This window comes from Equus asinus, chromosome 2, assembly GCF_041296235.1.
Source record: "Equus asinus isolate D_3611 breed Donkey chromosome 2, EquAss-T2T_v2, whole genome shotgun sequence".
NCBI classification, from domain to species: Eukaryota; Metazoa; Chordata; class Mammalia; order Perissodactyla; family Equidae; genus Equus; species Equus asinus.
The window spans coordinates 85,814,589-85,837,567 of NC_091791.1; the positions used below are offsets into that span (position 1 = coordinate 85,814,589).

Below are 22,979 nucleotides of genomic sequence, written 5' to 3' on the forward strand. Positions count from 1 at the left end.
GGAAGTGAATTGAATTTTTAAGCAATTTTTTTTTAAGATTTTATTTTTCCTTTTTCTCCCAAAGCCCCTAGGTACATAGTTGTGTATTTTTAGCTGTGGGTCCTTCTAGTTGTGGCATGTGAAATGCCACCTCAACATGGCTTGATGAGCAGCGCACGTCCCCGCCCAGGATTCGAACTGGCGAAACCCTGGGCCAACGAAGCAGAGTGCAAGACCTTAACCACTCAGCCACAGGGCCAGCCCTTAAGCAATGCTTATTTTTCATGTTATATAAGGTTATTTGAAAAATGGTCATTTTAAATGTTTTCCATTTTAACTGCTTTTCACATTCATATTTAATACTCCTTTTGCCTTAATTGCCAAAAATTATTCTCCCTCAAAATGTCCCCTATTTACATATATTTTTAAAAAACAATTTTTTTAGAGCAGTTTTAGGTTCACAGCAAAATTAACAGAAAAGAACAGAGTTCCCATACTCCCCTTACGTGCACAGCCTTCCCCACTAACAACATCCCCCGCAGAGTATTACATTTGCTACAATGGATGAACTTACATCCACACGTCATGATCACCCAGAGTCCATAGTTCACATTAGGGTTCACTCTTGGGTTTGGACAAATGTATGATCACGTGTACTCACCATTATAGTATCATCCAGAGTAGTTTCACGGCCCTAAAAATGCCCTGTGTTCTGCCTGTTCATCTCCTCCCACCAGCAACCCCTGGCAACTGCGGATCTTATTACTGTCTCCATAGCTTTGCCTTTTCTAGAATGTGATCTAGTTGCAATCGTACATTATACAACCTTTCAGATTGGTTTTTTTTTCACTTAGTAATATGCATTTAAGTTTGCTCCATGTCTTTTCATAGCTTGAGAGATCATTTCTTTTTAGCACTGAATAATATTCCATTGTCTGGATGGACCACAGTTTCGGGATCCCTTCACCTACTGAAGGACATCTTGGTTGCTTCCAAGTCTTGGCAATTAAAAATAATTCATAAAGCTGCCATAAAAATCCATGTGCAGGTTTTTATGCGAATACAGCTTTCAACTCCTTTTGCTATATAACAGGAAATATGATTGCTGGATCATATGGTAAGAGTATATGTAGTTTCGTAAGAAACCAGTCAACTGTCTTCCAAAGTACAGTGCCTTCCTGCCTTTTCCCCCTTCATCGTGCGTTCCCACCAACGATGAATGAGAGTGCCTGTTGCTCCTCGCCAGCATTTGGTGTCGTCACAGTTTTGAATTTTCGCTGTTCTAATAGGTACATAGTAGTATCTCATTGCTGTTTTAATTTGCACTTCCCTGATGACATAGTACGTGGAGCATCTTTTATACATGGCTCATTTGCCGTCTGTATATCTTCTTTGGTGAGGTGTCTGTTAAGGTCTTTGACCAGTTTTTTAATTGGGTTTTTTGTTTTCTTATTGTTGAGTTTCCTGATTGACTGATTGATTTTGAGAAAGTTTGGCCCCCAGCTAACATCTGCTGCTAATCTTCCTCTTTTTGCTTGAGGAAGATTGTTGCTTAGCTAACATCTGTGCCAATACTAGTCTATTTCACGTGGGATGCCGCCACAGCATGGCTTGACAAGCAGTGCTGGGTCTGCGCCTGGGATCCAAACCCATGAACCTTGGGCCACCAAAGCAGAGTGCGTGAACTTAACCATGACGCCACCAGGCTGGCCTCCCAATTTATTTTTTGTTTGTTTGTTTTTTTGTTTTGTTTTGTTGAGGAAGATTAGCCCTGAGCTAACATCTGCCGCCAATCTTCCTCTTTTTGCTGAGGAAGACTGGCCCTGAGCTAACATCCGTGCTCATCTTCCTCTGTTTTATGTGGGATGCCTGCCACAGCATGGCCTGACAAGCAGTGTATATGTCTGCACCTGGGATCTGAAACGGTGAACCCTGGGCCGCCGAAGCAGAACGTGCAAACTTAACCACTGTGCCACTGTGCCAGCCCCTAATTTATATTTTTAACAGGACTTCTTTTAATTTAAATTTTTTAAATACATATTATTAAAGTATTATGCACATGTGACAATAAAAATCCAAATAGTATAGAAAGGAGCAAACTAAAAATAAGTGAGCCTGCCCAAAGAAACCTCTTTGAGCATCTCTGAGTTTCAGTGCTTCAATGGTTACTTCCCTTTGTGATACTGTGTTATTCTATTCTTAACATTTTAAAGAAAACATGGATTGACAGATACAAATGTCTTTGCATGCATCAAAATACTTTTTTAAATAAATAAATAAAGGGTGAAAATCTTCTCAGAAATGGCCACTAGGTGGTAGAAGTCGATAAACAATGCTATGTGAGGTTCCGCCATCACAATTGCTCCGTGCATCTTTTTACTTTAGCAAGAAGTTCATGAGAGAAAGACGGGATTTTTCCAGGTCCTCTCCTGATATGTCCAACATCCTGTCCTCCAGACCCCTTGCTTAGGCTGCCCTATGGCCATTTCAGACTGTACGCAAACAGAGATAAGAGGACCAACATCTCACTTTTCCCTGAGAGCAGGATAAGGCTACGAAGACAGATCTTTCGAAGTGAAAGAATAAGACAGGCACTCTGTCACATTCAGCGTGACGTTCAGATGTCTATGTGCCTCTGTATAAATGATGGCCTTACCTTCTGCTTTAGATACCGCATCCCACCCTCAATCCTAGCCAGGTAAAGATGCCGCCAGTAAGAGACCAGCTCTTGATGCAGGCCCACCTCTGGCCGAGGAACTTAGGAAATTTCTGAACAGCCTCTGGACTAGTGGAGAGAGTAAGCTAATTTAAGTCAAAATTTCCAGAATCTCTTTTGCATTTTGGTCTGCATTCATTGTGCATACAAAAGGCTCAATAAAGACCTATTGTTATGACTTGATCTCAAAACCACATTCCTAAACACTGAAGGAGTAACTTTCCATTCATCACATGTTCTTTAAGCTAACACCACGAATGCCTAAATAACAGGGGGGACAATGTCTCTATACTTTCTTTACAACCAAAATATTGCATGATTCTAAAAATTTGAGAACAAAAGCAGTCAAGCAGGTAAAAGGAAAAAAATGTTTAAATAATAATAAATAAATATGAGCAACCCTTTAATCCAAGAATTTTACTCCTAGAAATTTATCCCAAGAAAATATTTTAATAGAGGCAAAAAAAAAGAACTGCAAAAGGAAAAGAAAAAAGTGGAAATACAAACAAATATCCAATGACTGAGTAATAGTTAATTATAACATATTAATTTACTAGATCATTGTTTATAGTGAAAATCATTTTGAAGACGATGAAAAATGAAAAAGTCATACGTTATAGGTTTACAGTTTTTTTAGACATGAATATAACTGGGCTGACTAGAAGGGAAAGCAGACTAATCAAGATGTTTCTCCATAACAGTATGCTGACAGTGAGACCCGGAAGTTGATCAAAGCACCGTGTTTTGTAAACAATTACTGAGAATTCAACCCCTCAGCCCACATGTCACCTACACACGTGATATAGAGTCACTCTGTGGTTATCTTTTATTTATTATCTTCGTGTTTTACAGTTGCCATAGCAGTCAATTTTATTTTCATAGAATTATTCCATTTTCCTTTACTAATTAAAGTATATTTTTATTTGTTTTGAAACCATAGCAATATAAATTTACTGCCAACTATGCTATCACAACGTTTACATTTTGCTTCAAATTTTCAGTCGGTAGTAAAATGTCTGTAAACATGTAAATGTCCTTCCTGGGCGAGAAGAGGAGCTGGTTTACCCACAGAAGGGTCCAGGTTCTTCTGGCAGTCATAGGACAGAGCAGGCATGCTCCCCCAAGGAGAAAATCAGCTGTTGATGCCCATGTTTACACTGGAGAATGAGTGACACTCAAATTTATACTTAAAAAAAAGGAAAAGTGATCCCCTTCTAGTTGTTGTTCACATGGATTTTGGCAAGGAAAGAGCTTCCTTGGACTGGGGCCAGAAGCTGCGATCCCAGGACCTCCACCAAGACCAAGGGCAGCAGAGGCTGTCAGGCCCAGCACAGAGACCTCTTTCCTGGCTGCTTGGCAGACACAGCCTTCTGAACACTACGAACTCTCACAGTGTGCAGAGTGGGAGGGGCGGGCAAGTACTGCTGTTGAGAAGAAATCAGTCAACAATCCTAAGGGGTCCTCTCTGGCTCTCCTCTGAGAGCAAAGGAGTGACATGGAGCATCCTTAGATCAGGAACTTGAAAGGGCCACTGAGAGCCCACATCTTTCACTCGAGTCTGTTCACTTCCCCTGAAAAACTTTTTGCTCTAAAATATAGAGAAAGAAAAGTATGTAATGTGTGTGGTTCAGAGGATTACTTCATATATATATATATATATATATATATGAAGTATATTGGTATATATGGGTACACACACACACACACCCCAATATGTTATATGTATATATAGTTCTCAAATATGTGTGTGTGTGCATTTATAAAAAGCTATTTGCTTTAAAAAAATTAGCTTTCTCATCAGAAGCTTTGTAATTATAATAGAATGAGGTGGAACTGAGTCAAATTTTGGTCTTCTAACATAACGGACCATCACTGATACTCTTAAAAGTTCACTTTAAATTATTAATTTTCCATCTCCACCTATACGAAAATGTTTTAAAAGACAACGAAAAAGACAAGAGTGTAGAAAAGTGTGTGTATGTGTAGTAAGAATATGTAAACTGGGCAAGAAATTGGAGTTCTTAAAGAAAATAAATTAATTTAGAGGAAAACATAAACTCAAAATATATATATGGCCCCGTGGCTGAGTGGTTAAGTTGGTGCACTCTGCTACGGCAGCCCAGGGTTTCGCTGGTTCGGATCCTGGTAGTGGACGTGGCGCCACTCATCAGGCCACGTTAGGGCGGCGTCCCACATCCTACAACTAGAAGGACCCACAACTAAAATATACAACTATGCACTGGGGAACTTTGGGGAGAAAAAAGCAGAAAGAAAAAATATATATATATTATTATTGTAATGCATTTCCCTCTTACAAGGCCTAGAAATTTAATAAAGGAAATAGATATTCTTAGTGCATTGAAATATGTATTATATATTACATTATCTATAATGTATTGAAAGAGATATTTAGCACAGTACTTTAAAGCTTATTTGAGATGGGAAATTCTTTGCAAATGGGGATCAGAAGCCAGGTGCCTATTCCAGGAAAGATATTTCTATATTGAAAAAAACAAAGGACTTATGTGCAAATAAATAATCAGCCACATTAAATTAAGGGGTCAGAGACCAGCTTGGCAGCTGGAACAAAGAAAAATTTGTCACAAAAACTCTTTGGCCCTTCTTTCCTAAAGTAAATTTGGAGCTAATTAGTTTTCAAGACTTTTCCGGGACTTTTTTCCACAGTGACAAGACAAAGAAACAGACTTAAGATGAAAACCAGATGTTGAAGTTTACTGGTCATTTGCTCATGTAAATCATATGTTTATATGTCACTGTGAAAGCTGCAGTTTGGCCAAAGCTCAAACATGTTCGGTGAAATGGACTTCGTGGGTCTTATTCCTTTTTTAATTTTATTTTTATTCAGATATAATCGACAAACAACATTATATTAGTTTCAGGTATCCAACATAATGATGTGATATTTGTATATATGGCAAAATGATCACCACGATAAGTCTAATTAACATCCGTCACCATATGTAGTTACAAATTCTTTTTCTTGTGATGAGATTTTTTTTGTTTGTTTGAGGTAAAATTGGTTTATAACATTATATAAATTTCAGGTGTACATCTTTATATTTCAACTTCTATGTAGACTACATTGTGTTCATCACCAAAAGTCTAGTTGCATCCATCACAATACACATGTGCCCCTTTACCCCTTTCACCCTCCCCACACCAATTCCCCTCTACTAACTGCCAATCTGTTCTCTGTTTCTATGAGTTTGTTGCTGTTGTTGTTGTTGTCATATCTTCCACATGTGAGTGAAATCATATGGTATTTGGCTTTCTCCATCTGACTTATTTTGCTTAGCTTAATGTCCTCGAGGTCCATACAGATTGTCGCAAATGGCAAGATTTCATCTGTTTTGTGGCTGAATAGTATTCCATTGCATATATATACACCACGTCTTCTTTATCCATTCATCTGTCAGTGGGCACTTAGACTACTTCCAAGTCTTGGCTATTGTAAATAATTCTGCGCTGAACATATGGGTGCATATATCTTTTCAAATTACTGTTTTTGTGTTCTTTGGATAAATACCCCGAAGTAAAATAGCTGGATCATATGGTAGTTCTATTTTCAAGTGTTTGAGGGATCTCCACACTGTTTTCCACAGTGGCTGCACCAACTTCCCACCAGCAGTGTGTGAGGGCTCCCTTTTCACCACATCCTCTCCTACACTTGTTATTTCTTGCCTTTTTAATGATAGCCATTCTGATGAGCATGAGGTGATATCTCATTGTGGTTTTGATTTGCATTTCCCTAATAATTAGGGACATTGAACATCTTTTCCTGTGCCTGTTGGTCATCTGTATATCTCCTCTGGAAAAATGTCTGTTCAGATCCTCTGCCTAATTTTTAATCAAGTTGTTTGTTTTTTTGTTGTTGAGCTGTATGAGTTCTTTATATGTTTTGGATATTAACTCCTTATCAGATATATGATTTGCAAATGTCTTCTCCCATTTGGTAGGTCCTCTTTTTGTTTAGTTGACGGTTTCCTTTGCTGTGCAGAAGTATCTTAGTGTCATGTAGTCCTATTTGTTTATTTTTGTTTTTTTCCCTTGCCTGAGGACACATTTCCAAAAAGATACAGCAAAGATGCTTGTTAAAGAGTGTCCTGCCTTTGAATGTTTGGTGGACTTCACCAGGGAAGCCATCTGGTCCTGGACTTTTATTTTGGGGGAGGTTTTTGATGACCGTTTTGATTTCCTTACTGGTGACTGCTCTATTCAAATTCTCTATTTCTTCCTGATTCAGTTTTGGAAGGTTGTATAATTCTAAGAATTTCTCCATTTCTTCTAGATTATCCAATTGGTTGTCATATAGTTTTTCGTAGTATTCTCTTATAACCTTTTGTATTTCTGAGGTGTCCATTGTAATTTCTCCTCTTTCATTTCTGATTTTATGTGAACCTTCTCTCTTTTTTTCCCTGGTGAATCTAGCTAAAGATTTGTCCATTTTGTTTATCTTTTCAAAGAACCAGCTCTCAGTTTCATTGACTTTTTCTTTTTCTTTTTCTTTTTTTAGTCTCTATTTCATTTATTTCTGCTCTGATGTTTGTTATTTCCTTCGTTCTACTGATTTTGGGCTTTGTTTATTCTTCTTTTTCTATTTCCTTTAGGTGTACTGTTAGATTGTTTATTTAAGATTTTGCTTGTTTGTTGAGGTAGGCCTGTATTGCTATAAATTTCCCTCTTAGAACCCCTTTTACTGTATCCCATAAATTTTGGCATGTCAAATTTTCATTTTCATTTGTCCCCAGGTATTTTTTGTTTCTCCTTTGATTTCTTCATTGACTCAATGGTTGTTCCATAGCATTTTGTTTAATCTCCACATATTTGTGGCTTTCCTGATTTTCTTCCTGTAGTTGATTTTTAGTTTCATACTGTTGTGGTCAGAAAAGATTCTTGATATTATTTCAATCTTCTTAAATTTATTGAGACTTGTTTTGTGGCCTAATATGTGATCTATCCTGGACATCATGTTCCATGTGCATTTGAAAACAATGTGTATTCTGCAATTTTTGGATGGAATGTTCTGTATATATCTACTAAGTCCAACTGATCTAATGTGTCATTTAAGGCCATTGTATCCTTGTTGATCTTCTGTTTGGATAATTTATCCATTGGTGTAAGAGGCATGTTAAAGTCCCCTTCTATTATTGTGTTGCTGTCTATTTCTGCTTTTATATCTGTTAATAATTGCTTTATATATTTAGGTGCTCCTATGTTGGATGCATAGATATTTCCAGGTGTTATATCCTCTTGTTGGATTGTTCCCTTTATCATTATGCAGCGCCCTTCTTTGTCTCTTGTTACAGTTTTTATTTTAAAGCCTATTTTGTCTGATATAAGTGTTGCTAACCCAGCTTTCTTTTTGTTGCCATTTGCGTGGAGTATCTTCTTCCATACCTTTACTTTCAGTTTGTGAATACCTTTAGGTCTGAAGTGTGTCTATAGTATGCAGCATATGTATGGGTCTTGATTTTTTATCCAATCAGCCACTCTGTGCCTTTTGATTAGATCATGTAGTCCACTGACATTTAAAGTAGCTATTGATAAGGATGTACTTATTGCCACTTTGTTATTTTTTTTTCTGGGTGTTTTAGTAGTTCCTCTCTGTCCCTTTCTTCTTTTTTTCCCTTCTCTTGTGGCTTGATGACTTCCTTTAGTATTACATTTGGGTTCCTTTCTCTTAATTTTTGTGTATTTATTATAGGTTTCTGGTTTGTGATTACCATGAGATTCATACATAATAACCTACATATATAGCAATATATATTAAGTTGAAGGTCTCTTTAGTTTGATCTTTTGCTAAAAGCTCTACTCTTTTACTCCGCGCCTCCCACATTTTATGTTTTTGATATGGTGTCTAACTCCTTTTTGTGTGTGTGTATCTGTTACCCTCTTATCATGGAAATAGATTATTTTCATATTATCTTCACCTTCACATTAGCTTCAGAGGTGGTTGATCTACTACCCTGACTGTATATTTGCCTTTACCAGTGATCTTATTGCTTTTTTGAAGAAGAAGATTAGCCCTGAAGGAACATCCACTGCCAATCCTCTTCTTTTTGCTGAGGAAGATTGGCCCTGAGCTAACATCCATGCCCATCTTCCTCTACTTTATAGGTGGGACTCCTGCCACAGCATGGCTTGATAAGTGGTGTGTAGGTCCACACCTGAGATCTGAGCTGGTGAACCTAGGGCTGCCAAAGCAGAGTGCACAAAGTTAACTGCTACACCACAGGGCTGGCCCCACTTTTTTTTTTTAATGATGATGATTTTCTTATTCCTATTTATGGTCTTCTCTTTTACATTTAAATAAATCCCTTTAGCATTTCTTGTAAAGCTGGTTCTTAGTGATAAATTCCTTTAGTTTTTGATTGTCTTGGAAACTCTTCATCTCTCCTTCCATTCTGAATGATAACCTTACCGGGTAGTGTTCTTGGCTGTAGGTGTTTTCCTTTCAGCACTTTAAATATATCATGCCACTATCTCCTAGCCTATAGGGTTTCTGCTGAGAAGTCAGCTGATAGCCTTATGGGGTTTCCTTTATATGTAACTTTTTGCCTTTCTCTTGCAGCTTTTAGGATTCTCTCTTTATCTTTAATTCTGGATATTTTAATTATAATGTGTCTTGGTGTGGGCCTCTTTGGGTTTATCTTGTTTGGTGCTCTTTGTGCTTCCTGTACCTGGAGGTCTGTTTCCTTTCTTAGGTTATGAAAGCTTTCAGCTATTATTTCTTCCAATAGATTCTCTGCCCCTTTGTCTCCCTTTTCTCCTTCTGAGACAGCTATAGCACAGATGTTAGTGCACTTGATGCTGTCCCAAAGTTCCAACAACTTCTCTGCTCTGTCTGATTATAGATGGTTCTACCTTGTTACATCAGAAAACAAGCATTAGTGTAGTAATTTGTATGTGCCCAGTCCAAGATATTAACCAATCCTTCTGTCCTCATTCAAACTCCTCCCTTCCACCTTTGCTAACCAAGCAAGGCCTAGAGACTGCCTGCCTTTGGAGAAGAGGGTGTGATAACCTTCTCTTTCTCCCCTCTCACTCACTAGCAGCAGTCTGGAGCTCTGCCTGGGAAGGGGAGTAGATTTTACTTGGCTGGGAGGCTTCCTGTACTCTGGGCCCGACATAGAGTGAAAGCAAACTCTTTCTTCCACAAAGCGATTACACAAGTTTTTGTTTTATTTACCCAGTCGCTGAGGCCTCTCACCTTTCTCAGGCTTTGAACAATGCACTCCATCCCCCAGGCTACTGCCTGCCTGTCCACTCCACACAGCTTTATGCTATTACAAACCCTTTGCTTTTCCAAGTGGTTCTCCTGGGCAGGACTTATCAATGACTCCAGACAGCTCTTTCCCTGTGTAGCCCACTCTGGTCAATAGGAAATACTCAGACATCCTTGGTCTTGATGATCCCAAGACAGCAGCACATGCCTGACTCCATCACTGGTTAGTGAACCAAACCTGCCTCTCACCCTCTGCATTTCCTGGGACATGTTGGACTCTATTCCAAATGTGCCCCAACCTCAATAAATACATATCACACTCTCAGAGCAACCCCATTGAAGCTCCTCTCCCTAGCCTTGGACAGGGCAGGTTTGGAGACAGGGCCTGACATGAATCCTCCCTCTCTCACTACACTCAGACCCCTTCTTCTTGTCATTTTTCAATTATTGTAGTATGCATTACATAAAATTTATCATTTTTTTCATTTTTCAATTATTGTAGTATATATAACACAAAATTTACCATTTTAGGTGTACAGTTCAATTGTGTTAGTACATTCACATCATTGTACAATCCTCATCACCACTCATCTCCAGAACTTTTTCATCTTCCCAAACTGAAACTCTGTCCCCATTAAACAATAACTCCCCACTGCCCTACTCCTCAACCCCTGGCAACCACTGTTCTATTTTCTGTTTCCATGAATTTGACTACGCTAGGTACCTTTTATAAGTGATATCATATAGTATTTGTCCTTTTGTGTCTGGCTTATTTCACTTAGCATAATGTCTTCATGGTTCATCTGTGTTGTAGCATGTGTCAGAATTTCCTTCCTCTTTAAGGCTGAATAATATTCCAATGTATGTATAGTCCACATTTTGTTTATCCATTTATCTATTGGTGAACACTTGAGTTGCTTCCACCTCTTGGCTATTGTGAATAATGCTACTGTGAACACGGGTGTACAAATATCTCTTCTGATTCTCCTTTTATATCCTTGATCTTTTCTAAATTTTGCCCATGTGGGTTTCAGTCTCACATTCATTTTGGTATTTGATGTCCATTACATTAGAGCTCAGTCAAAACTCAGGAAGAAACCCATTTTAACATTCTGTTAGAGTAAGACGCAAAGGTGACATTAGGCTCTATCCAAAGTCCTGTAACTTTAGTCATTATTCTAGATGGTCTAGTCTCTCAGGGGAAAGAAAGGAGCCTGAATGAAGGTGCCTCCGGAGGCTCTGACTCCATTTTCTAGTGGAAGTTTTCAATACAGATTGGTCCCACTCGGCTCCTCAAAAATGTTAACATAGAGTTTACAGGTGACCCAGCAATTCCCCTCCTAGATATACACCTGGGATAAATGAAAACATATGTCCACACAAAAACTTGTAGACAAATGTTCACAGCAACATTATTCAGAATAGCTGAAAAGTAGAAAAAACTCAAATGTCCACCAACTGATGGATAGACTAGATGTGGTATATTCAGTCAATGAACTACCAGGAAGCAACAAAAACAATGAAGTATTGACACAAGCTATGATATAAATGAAACTCAAAAACATTATATTAAGTGAAAGAAGGCAAACACCAAAGCCCACATATTGTATGATTTCATTTACATGAAACGTCCAGAAAAAGCAAATCCATGGAGACAGAAAGTGGATCAACGGTTGCCTAGGGCTGGTTGGTGGGAATGGGGAGTGACTGCAAATGGACACAAGGCATCTTTCTGGGATGATGAAAATGTTCTAAAGTTAGATTGTGGTGATGACTGCACAACTCTGTGATTTTACCAAAAATCATTTACTTAAAATGGGTGAATTTTATGGTATATCAATTATATCTCAAGAAAGCTGTTTTTTAAAAATATAATTCAAATATTTAAAAAATATAGTTCATGACATAATCAAAACAAAATCTTAATTATTGCATAGAACTAAAGACTGGAACTTGGCATACTGGGGCAAAACGTTCATGGTGGCTCTCTCTGGCAGTTAGACCATAGGATTCTTTTCTTTGGGCTTATATGTATTTAAAAAACTTTCTTCATTGAACATATGACTTTCCTAACAACAGAAGGTATGTGTGTGTGTAGGTGTGTGTTTTAAATAAAAAGCATGGATAAATCGATTAATTAATTGACAGCCGTGGGGGAGCCTTTCAAAATAAGACAGAAAATCCACAAGCCTAAAGGCAACTCTGCCAAATTTGCCATGCAAAATTTTTTTGTCGCAAAAAACAAACCAAAAGAAAATAAAACCAATAACTAAACACAAAGTTAAAACACAGAGGACAAATTGGGGAAAACATTTGCAAAATACAATGATAGACAAAAGGCTAATTTCCTTTATTTACAAAGCTCAGCCAAGGGAATAAGCAATTCACAGAAAAAGAAATATTGGCTGCCATTTTACATATAAAGAGAGATTCAATCTCATTCATATTGTGGTGAGGGTCTAAATTTGTGTTACTTTTTTAAAGGGCAATTTAACCAAAATTACCAATACCTTTTTTAAGAGTAGTTCTGCACTGCACGGCTCAGCACTTCCTACTCCTAGGAATGTTATTTTTGTTCCCAAAGTGTAACAGGTCCATGCTTGGTGGCGTTAAATTAAATCATTTCATGAAAATGCTTTGGCGGCACTTTTGTAAACAGGTTGCTTCTAGATCATCAAGAACCAAGCCTACACTCATCTAACTGTGAATACTACATAGATTTGTAGATTAATCACGTTCTAGATTTGTGAGTTGAGTTTCAAAGCACTTGAACAAAAATTACAGCATTTAAGAATTTTTTTTATACATCTTAGCTGTAAAAACATGAAAGCATTGGTTGGTTTTAAAATCTGGTGATGAAAAAAATTATGTGTATGTGTTATGACTAATAAAGTATTCATTTGATTTTTCAAATCTATAGGAATTTACCCTACTGATTATTCCAGCAAAAATATTCCCAGATATAAGTGCATGTTCAATGTTGGAATAGTGAAATACTAGAAACCTAAATGTCCATGAGTAAAGAATAAGTAAATAAATTATGGTACCTTACAAATGGGGTCCTCTGCACCCTTAAAAAGTATTACATCTAGTTGTGCCAATGTGGAAATATCTCTAAGAAATATTAACTGAAAAAAGAAAACAGCAGAATGAATAGTAAAAATCCATGTTGTATACACGTTAAAAGAAGTATACAAATATGTACATATTTGGGGGTACGTAATAATGATTATCTTTGGAAAGAGGGATGCCAGGAAGGAAGGCTATTCACTTTTTATTTTGAACCTTTCTATGCTGTTTTGCAGCTTTTAAGATTGTCTGTAATTTTTTTTTTTAACATCCAGAGAGGTGTTAGCTAGGCGGTGGGATTATGAACCATTTTTGTTTTCTGATTTTTCACTTGTCCATATTTAAAAATAAACTTAATGGATTTGCTACTTAAACAGGTTCTTATTTTCTGCTTGACCTCCCGTCTCAGAGATGCCAGATGTAGTCAAAGAGGATAGCAGATGCAGCCAGGGGTGCTGCCGCGGCACGTACATCTGGGCCGGCCAGCGCAGCTGTCCCGGGCTCAGGCTGGAGCCCCGCCCGGCCGCGCCCGGCGCTCTCGCTCGGCCGCTCTCCGCCTCAGCCAGGGATCCTCGTGCTCACAGCCCCAGGCGATCGCAGGGCGGAGGCCGCACTCGCTGCGAACGCACGTGGAAGGGAAGTCTAAGCGCTTAAAGAAGCAGCGTTTTGGAGGAGAGCCCTGGGGAGAACCCCCAAGATAAGTAACAGTCCGGGTGTGGAGACAGTGGGACCTTTTTACTTTTCTATCCATTCCAGAGTTTCTACAATGAGCATGTGTTATTTTTATCATAAAAATCTGGTTAAAAAGATAAATCGTCAATATCGGTGTAACTTTCTTAAGGCATGATGACTACTAGATTCTACAGAGAATTTCAGTTTGGCTTTGCTCCTACAGTGCAACCGACATGCTCTACAAGAACAGAACAACAGAAGACAAGAGGGGAAACTTGGCTTCAACTTTATGGGGAGGGAGGGTGGGGTGGAGGGGAATAAAGGGGCGGGGCAGCGAAGGGAAGGCAAAGGAAGAACAGCAGGTATGGACTTGCTTCGGGGTCTACTAACTATATATTCTCCCAGCTTCTCTTTCATCAACCTTTATAGAATTTGCCTTGTGTCTACTATATTCAGCTCCATCCGGCCGACTGTACAATTTTCTCACGCTGAATCAATATGCATAGATTTACAAAGGAAGCAAGGATAAATGGCGGCAGTAACACTAGCTCTCATGCCAGGCACTAGATGGCAGAAGCTCCCAGGAAATCTTCACGTCAGCCTCTCCCTTCCAAAATGCCTAAGGAAGGAAACACATCCAATTGTGGCCACTATGGCTTGTGTCTAAAACCTTATCACTGAGTTACTCTTCTTTCAAAGTTCTGCCTCACGATAGAAAAAAAACTTTGTTAAATTCAGTGTGGGCCTCATTAGGCTGATATTGCACAGGTTCTCTCATATGGACTTGATGACCTCCCCCTCCCCAACTGTTACGAAGTGGGGCTTGCCTCTTGACTCTGGTTATCCTTTGGCTGTGCCCTCCTGGGCAGTATTTTTCTCCTCAGGATGAATGCTGTCCATTTTAGCGCTGAGAACCAGAGTTTATTCAGGTGGAGGGTGTATTCAAAGGAGGGGGAACTGGGGCACAAAGAGAGGAAACTGGTCCCCATTCTTTAGCCCGCTCCCCGCTCTGGCCTCCTTTTAACACAAAGGCAGGCGTTGCTGGCAGATGTTGGAGGGGACGTACGGAGGTCTTCGACTTCCTGGTTTGAGGTTGAACTCCATGTCGCCTTTATCGCTATTCCTCAAACGACCCCCTGTGCTCGTCTTTTGACCCGATCCTTGCTCTCCTTGCTGTGAGTCCCTCTCTGCAGTGTCCCCAGTTCTGGCTGTGTGCCTCCTCAGTCATCTTCTGGACTCTCTCCTAGGGGCTAGCATGTGCCCACAATGTCTGTCCTCTCAGTATCTTTCAAAAGTTCAGCTGTCACCTTCTCAGTAACCTCCTTTAAAAAGAGGTTTGGCTTCAGGCATACCTTTGGGATGTAATAAACAATCGGGCTTTTTGTGACTGCCACCACCAAATCTCTATATCACATGGCTCCAGGAAATCCTGTGCTTTCCCACCATTTGTTATTAAGCAGTAAAGCCTAAGTTCTTGTTGGGGGATTCAAAACAACACTAGCAAGGCTCTCACTTTTCAAAAAGACTAGCGCACACTTAGAACAACCAGAGAATAATTCAGAACAACAGTTCAGGACAATAATTCTTAAAGTTATTTTTGAAATAAAATAAATTGTATTGAAACAACCACACTTGAAAAGAAGGATATTGTGGTATATCTTAGGTAAAAAGTGCACAGAAATGTAGACCATTAAATGACTGGGTCTTCAGTTAGTGGAGATCCAAAGATACCACGGACACTTGGATGACATGCTAGAATATGGTCATCGTTGAGAACAATGGTTGGGCCTCCATGTTAACAAACAGGTATTCGAGTTTCCGTGAGACCAGAGATCTCATGGATCAGTGGTGGACAAGCTGCTGTTGTGGCTCTGACCAGAACAGTCTCTCTGTTGAGCTCAGTGACTGAATGAGACCTCCTGCAGTGGAAGAGAACGACTGGAAGTTTTCTCTGGGAGTGAGCACGAAGAGCCAGGGAGAGATTCCTTCATGGGATTTTTGAGAATGCTTTGTGTAGTGAGGGTGGTAGGGTCAGTCCGCTTTCATTCTGGTGCTCAAAATCACCGGCTTCCCATTGCCTAAAAGAACATTTCCAGAGTCCCCCAGAATGACTGTATTACATTCCGTGAAAAGAGGTCCCACAGTTAAACCAGCAATTCTCAAACTTCAGTGTATGTATCAATCACCTTGGGATCTTGTTAAATGAAGATTCTGATTCTGGGGTGGAGTCTGAGATTCTGCATTTCGGTCACACTCCTGGGTGGTGCTGATGCTGGTGGTCTGTGGACCACACCCTGAGTTAGCAAAGTGTCAAAACTTGTTCAATAGGTATGTTTTAAAAAGACTTTTAATGGCTTTAATGTGCTCCTGTGTGCTGTAAATCTCCAAGGGGAGTGAACAGAATCTAACGTTTCCTAAATGTATTTGCTCTTGGAATCCTTTTTTCATGGAGCATCTCTGAGGAACACAGTTTTGGGAAACGCTAGTCTAAATGATAAAAGTCTACTCTGGCATTCCCGGTGTGTGTACTGCTTTCCTACCTGCTCTGTTCTCCACTCCTACAGACTCCTAGTTCCTAACTAAAGGCTTTGAAAGTCATAAATCCATAATCTATCTCCAGTCTTCCCCACATCACTCACTCCCTATCCACGTTTCCCCTTCCTTCCTGCCTCCTGGTATGTTCGCATCCTCCCCACTACCCCTAGGTGGGTAAGAATCCTCTGGAGAACTTGTTATAAACAGATTCCTTGGTCCCAACTCCAAAGATTCTGATTTAGTAAATTTGCAGTGGAGCCTGAGAATCTGCATTTATAACAAGCTCGCAGGTGTCATTGACGCTGCTGGGCCAAGGACCACATTTTGAGGAGGACTGCCTCAGAGATACAGTCTCCCTCTCCAAAGAGGCCTCCTTCCCACTCGCTTTGGAACTTTCCAGTACTTACTAGGCATTTGGATCACTTTTTCTTGAATGTGCTTTACTTCCCCTTGAATCGGTAAACATCTTGAGAACAAGGAAAATATTCTTTTTTTCTACTTGTCTAGTTCAGTATTTTGACTGAATGAATAGCAAATGAAGGTTGGCCTTCTAGGAGATAGGCACTCACGTGCTGAGACCGTCGGCGGTGGCTGCAGGGCTGTGCAAGCCTACGATCCCCACTCCAGCCTAGTGCTGCCCTTCCTCTCTCCAAGCGGAGCCTCGCTTGGCTGATTGGCTGGACTTAGGGATCTGTTCCTGGCCTTCACAGTGATGTAAGCTCCCTGGAAAAAGGCAATGGCCTGGTGCATCATCAGATTCGTTTCTTGCTTCTGACAGCTGTACTTGTGTTCTGGGCATAGACCCTTAAACAGATACGTTGGCCCTTTGCCATATGTCCTGGACACGGGTGCTTGGTCTTAGTCCCCCAGAAATCCTACAAGATTTCTGTCCTCTGAACACCAGCATTAGGTTTTGGAACGCTCCTGCAATCCTAATTCACTTATTTTGTGGCATCCTTCTGATTCTCTGGCATCATGCTGCCTGTTCAGTCACTCAGTCTTCCCTGGCTTTCTGATAGCCACCCCACCCCCCCACCCACCCCGTCCATTCCTCACTCCTGCTGACTCCGTGAAGTAGACTATCACAGTCCTGGGTTCTCAGCCTGACTTTCAAATCCCATTCACTTTGTCCTGACTCCAACAATGGTACACAGACTTAACTGCATGCAGACAGGTACATAGAAAAAGTCTGTATTTGCCTCCATTTTAATAGAATCCTACCTTTTGCCATTTGGAGGTATGGTCTAACCTGGGGCCAGAGATAGCCATAGTGAAAAACACACAAGGCCCCTGACAAACATTTATCCATCCTCTGTGCTTAGCACTATAGGTTATATAAAGATGAATCAGACTTCAAAGATCTTACAATCTAGGAGAGGCAAGACAGAGAACCATATAGAATGTGATACCTTCCAAGGACAAATGCAAATAAAGTGATGAGAAAATTCAGAAGAAGGAATTTTATGGGTTGAATTGTGTTCCCCAGCCCCACCAGCAAAATTCATAAGTTGGAGCTCTAACCCCTAGTGCCTCCGAATGTGGCCTCATTTGGAAATAGGGTCTCTGCAGATGTCATTAGTTAAGATGAGGTCACACTGGAGTAGGGTGGGCTCTAATCCAACAGGACTGGTGTCCTTATAGAAATGGTGAATTTGGAGGCAGACATGCATGCAAGGAGAAGGCCTTGTGCAGATGAAGGCAGAGACAGCGGGTGATGCTTCCACATGCTAAGGAATACCAAAGATCGCCAGTGAACCATCAGAAGCCAGGGGAGGGTGGAGAACAGATTTTCCCTTGCAGCCCTCAGAAAGAACCAACCCTGCCGACACCTGAATCTTCAGCTCCTAGCCTCCAGAACCATGAGACAATAAACTTCACTTGTTTAAGCCTCCCAGTTGTGGTACTTTATGGCATCCCCAGGAAGCAAGGAGGCTTCTTGTTGGAGGCTATTAAGGAAGATTTCATGGCAAGTGGAGAAGGTGGAATTCAAGCTCAGCCTTAAAGAAAAGGCACTGGAAAAGGAAAGAGCGTTAGGAAAAAGAGAAGGCAGAAAAGCACTAGAGTACTTGGGAAATTGAGATCAGCTGAGAACCCTTACAGGGTGCAGGGAGCAGGCAGAGATAGTATTAGAGAGGTGGGGTGGGAGTCATTTGTCAGAGATGAGTATGCCAGGCTTGAGAAAGTATATTTTGAATTGTGAAGTTATTTCTGTAATTCTACATATAAGGCACCCCGCTATGCATGTCTTGTATATACAATCTCATTTCTTATATATAGTATAACATAACTGCTGAACTCAGCTTTAAACATTTTACTACTGAATTTTGAACTTGAACATTCACAATTTTACAGCCACTGAATGGAATTTGTGATCTTAGAATTAAAATTTAGGCCTTAAATTTTTAAAATGAGATGGTTTCAGAATAGTTTCCCTACTCACTATCGGTGAAATTAATAACTTTTAATTCTGTTTTAAGGGCTAACACTAGGAAAAACAACAGGAGCAATTCTGCGATGGATGTCAAAAGGCTTAGTTTAAGGAAAGAGGTCATTTCAATCTAGCTTTTTAAAAGTGGCGAAGTCACTTGCCACCACCACTGGCCCATGCCTCAGTTTCATGTATAAAAATAGAACAGGGGCTGGCCCCATAGCCGAGTGGTTAGGTCCACACACTCCACTTCGGCGGCCTAGGGTTCGGATCCTGGGCACGGACATGGCATCGCTCATTAGGCCATGTTGAGGTGGCGTCCCACATGCCACGACTAGCAGGACCCACTACTAAAATATACAACTATGTACTGGGGGGATTTGGGGAGAAAAAAGCAGGGGGAAAAAAGAAATAGAACAACTTCCCCATTTTTTTATCTTTCAAAACTGTGCTGAGGGTACAGGAGATAAGATAAAAAGATGCTTATGCAGGGAAAAATATATGTTTTACTCAATTTCTTCACAGTCGAATGAAAAGGGTAGACTATATGATCTCTAATATCCCTTCCAGTATTAAATCCTAATCAAAGAAATTAAAATAATTAACTGAAACACAGACACAGGCTTAGAGCAAGGGAAATTGTATGTGTGAGTGGGGGTGGAGGGGTGTCCATGTATATACACATACATATCCATATCTTATTTGCACCATTAGATGGCAGCAGGAAGCTAATTCATAACAAAGTTGGCTTCAGCCAAGTCTCTCCCTTTGTCAGACAGGTTTCCCCTGGCTTTTTCTAACTCAGAGACTCAACAGGATTCTCAATCCATCTCCCTCTCTCACTCTTTCTCTCCCCCTAACATAAAGCAACCACCTTTTTAATTATTAAAAATTTCAAATGTTCACAAATGAGAATAGTACAATGGGCTCCCATTAAAGCCATCACACAAATTCAACAAGTTTTGCCATACTTGCTTCAACTATCCATTCTCCTTTTTCTTCCATCCCTCCCTCTCCATCGAATTTTGAAGCAAATCTCAGACTTCATGTTGTTTCGCCCTATCTACTTGGATATGCATATCTAAAAAATATGTGCATAATCATAATGCCATTATGAAACTTAGCAAAATTAATGACAATTTCTTGGAATCTTATCATGTCTCTTGTCAATGTTTTTTAGCAAGAATAATTGCAATATTTTATATAATTTACAACTTAACAAAAATAACATTTGAATAATAGACCAACTCCAATTTGGAGATTTCTGATATAGCATACAGTTATATAAATGGCTTTAGAAAAGTACAGATAGACTGTAATTGGAAGTTCGATGACCTGAGGAATATTTTCCCAGAAATTTTAGTTCATCTCATGACTGTTCTATGCTTTGGTTCTTGTAAACCCAGAACAATGCTGTTACCTGTCAGTACTCCAATGAAGATTAAAGAAATAACATCTGTTTATCTCATTAAGTTCATTGAGACAGGATGGAGCTGGGTGCTGGTAAATGGAGCAGATAAATGTGAGGCATATACACCTTTTTTTCATGTTGAAAAGTAATCACAGAGAACCCTTTCTCCTTCAGTGCACGTACTGATACTTTAGAGCACGTGTGACACATGGAATTCCTATTAGCTATGATCGGGTGGAGTTAGGTAGGAAAGTCATGCCAGAGACTACCTCTTAGCAACCTTAGGAGAAAACTATAAGTGTGATGCCTACAGCCCTAAGAAGAGACACATATAAATATATGTCCATGTCATTTAGATCTTAGACATCTGGGGAACAAGAATTTACAAAAGGGAGTCTGGTTAATAATCATTCCAGAAGAAAACAACTCAATTTGTCAGTAAATAACAAAAACATCTATATTACCCTGCTATTCTACTTTCAGCAATCTGTCCAAAGAGATAAATATAGATGCAGGCAAAGATGAGGTTATAAGGACATTTGTGTCGGTATTGTTTATAATCACAAACATTTTAAAAATAATGCTTAAATATTCAACAACAGAATCAGTTGAGAAAATTGCATCATAGCACCATGATGGAATACTTTGTAGCCATTAAAAAGCACCTGCTAAGAATACATTGATTAATGTATAAAGGTTTTGACATTATCTTTAATGAAAAAAATCATGTTATAAAACAGTACAAAGAGCTGGGGCTGGCCCAGTGGCATAGTGGTTAAGTTTGTGTACTCCGTTTGGCAGCCTGGGGTTTGCAGGTTCAGATGCTGGGCACAGACCAATACACTGCTCATCAAGCCATGCTGCAGTGGCACCCACAAAATAGAGGGAGATTGGCACAGATTTTAGCTCAGGGCCAATCTTCCTCACAAGAAAAAAAAACTGTACAAAGAATGTAATTCCTCTTTAACTATAATTATATATGTGTATATACACTTGCACACACACATAACACTCATGTACACAGAAACCAAATTAGACAGAGTTAACATAATGCTAATAGTAATCATCTCTTCAAGTAAAATATAAAATTTTTTTGCCTGTAGATTTTTCTACAATGTATATATAAAACTTATGTAAAGAATATTTTCTCTTTCAAAAATTTGACTATCAGATTTGGCAACATGGAAGACTTACCTAAAGTAGAATGCTACATACTATAAACCCAGGAAAATAACACATAAAAGGAAAATAGGAAATAAAAAAAGCAAGCCCCTCAGAAACATAAGGGATCTGAAATGCAGACTGGAATCCACATCAACTGAGAATGCTCACAGTTGAAGGCAGTAGAGCTAGGACCCAGCAGCAGGTACTAAACACCAGAAGCTTAGATTTCAAGGCCACACAAGGACAGGAGATGAAACTTTAGGTTAAGTGGTAAACTCAAAATTAAAAAATATAATATACCTGAATAATAAAATGAACCCCATTCATGCAGCAAGATTAACTCCTGAAGAACATAAGTAACAGCAGTCTGAAAGAGATTATGAAATAAGTGTGTTTAAAATTATTAGGGCGACTTTTTTAAAGAATATAAACTATGAAGAAGGAATAAGACTATGAAAAAAGAACAGGAAGATTTGAAAAATACATAAAACTTACAGAACTTTAAAAGTTATCAAAACAATAAACACAATAGACTCTTTCCCCCTAAAAAGTTTAATAGATGGATTAAATAGCAAATTAAGCTCCAATTAAGAGATTGTTAGAGGGCCTGGCCCCCTGGCCAAGTGGTTAAGTTCACACACTCCGCTTCAGTGGCCCAGGGTTTTGCTGGTTCGGATCCTGGGTGTGGACACGGCACCGCTCACCAGGCCATGCTGAGGCGGCATCCCACATGCCACAACTAGAAGGACCCACAACTAAAAAACAAATGTACAACTATGTACTGGGGGAATTTGGGGAGAAAAAGCAGAAAAAAAAAAGGAAGATTGGCAACAGTTGTTAGCTCAGGTGCCAATCTTTAAAAAAAAAAAAGAGAGAGATTGTTAGAGATCTGCAAGATAGCATTAAGAAAATTAACCCAAAAAAGAGTCCAAAAAGATAAAGAAAAATGTGAAAAAGATGCTAAGAGATATGATGGATAAAATTAAAAGGTCCAAAGATACACACAGAAAGGGGAAGGGGGAAATGTAGATGATGGAGTGAAAGCAATATTTTAAGAGAATATGCTTAGTGGTTTCCTGAATGGATGAAAGGTATGAATCCACATATCCAATGAATCCCAATGAGTCCCAAGCAGTATAAATAAAACAAATACATTTTTAAACCCATTATAATAACACTGCAAGACATCAAGAAAAAAAATCTTAAAAATAGCTAGGGGGAAAAAAAAAGACAATTTCTACAAAGGAAAAACACAAATAGCACATTAGAGACCAGAAGACAATGGAATATTATTTTCAAAGTGCTTCAGGAAAATTACTATCAAATTAAAATTCCCTCCCAAGGTAAACTGTTATTCAAGAGTAAGAACAAAATCAAGGCATTTTAAGATAAAGAGACTGAAACAGTTTGGCATCTACAGAACTTAGTAAGAAACAAATCGATCCTGAAGAAAGAAATGAGAGCAAGAAGCAAAGGTACACGAAGAATCTGGTGACCTGTGTGTAAATCTAAACGAGCACTGACTATAACTATAACAACAAAAACATATAGGGGACGGCAATGGTGGGAGCGAACAAAGTGTAACTAAAAGACTGGACAACAGTAACAAAACATAAGATGAGGGATTATTAGAGTGAAGCGTTCTAGGGTCTTATATAATTCAGAGTGAGGGTAGAAGCACTAATCACCTTAGACTTTAAGTCAAGGACGTGTGTTAAATGTAAGAGTTACCAACAGAATAATACAGAATTTCTAAACC

At 39.3% G+C, this 22,979-nt stretch overlaps 1 protein-coding gene across 1 annotated transcript in view; it reads right to left on the bottom strand.

Annotated features, from left to right (window-relative positions):
* Positions 1-22,064, bottom strand: part of DISC1 (DISC1 scaffold protein) — a 395,918-nt gene extending 373,854 nt beyond the window's left edge. The window contains exon 1 of the transcript XR_011496349.1: positions 21,521-22,064. The gene's annotated coding sequence lies outside the window, so the exon portion shown is untranslated. The remainder of the gene's footprint in view (positions 1-21,520) is intronic.
* Between the last annotated feature and the right edge of the window lie 915 nt (positions 22,065-22,979).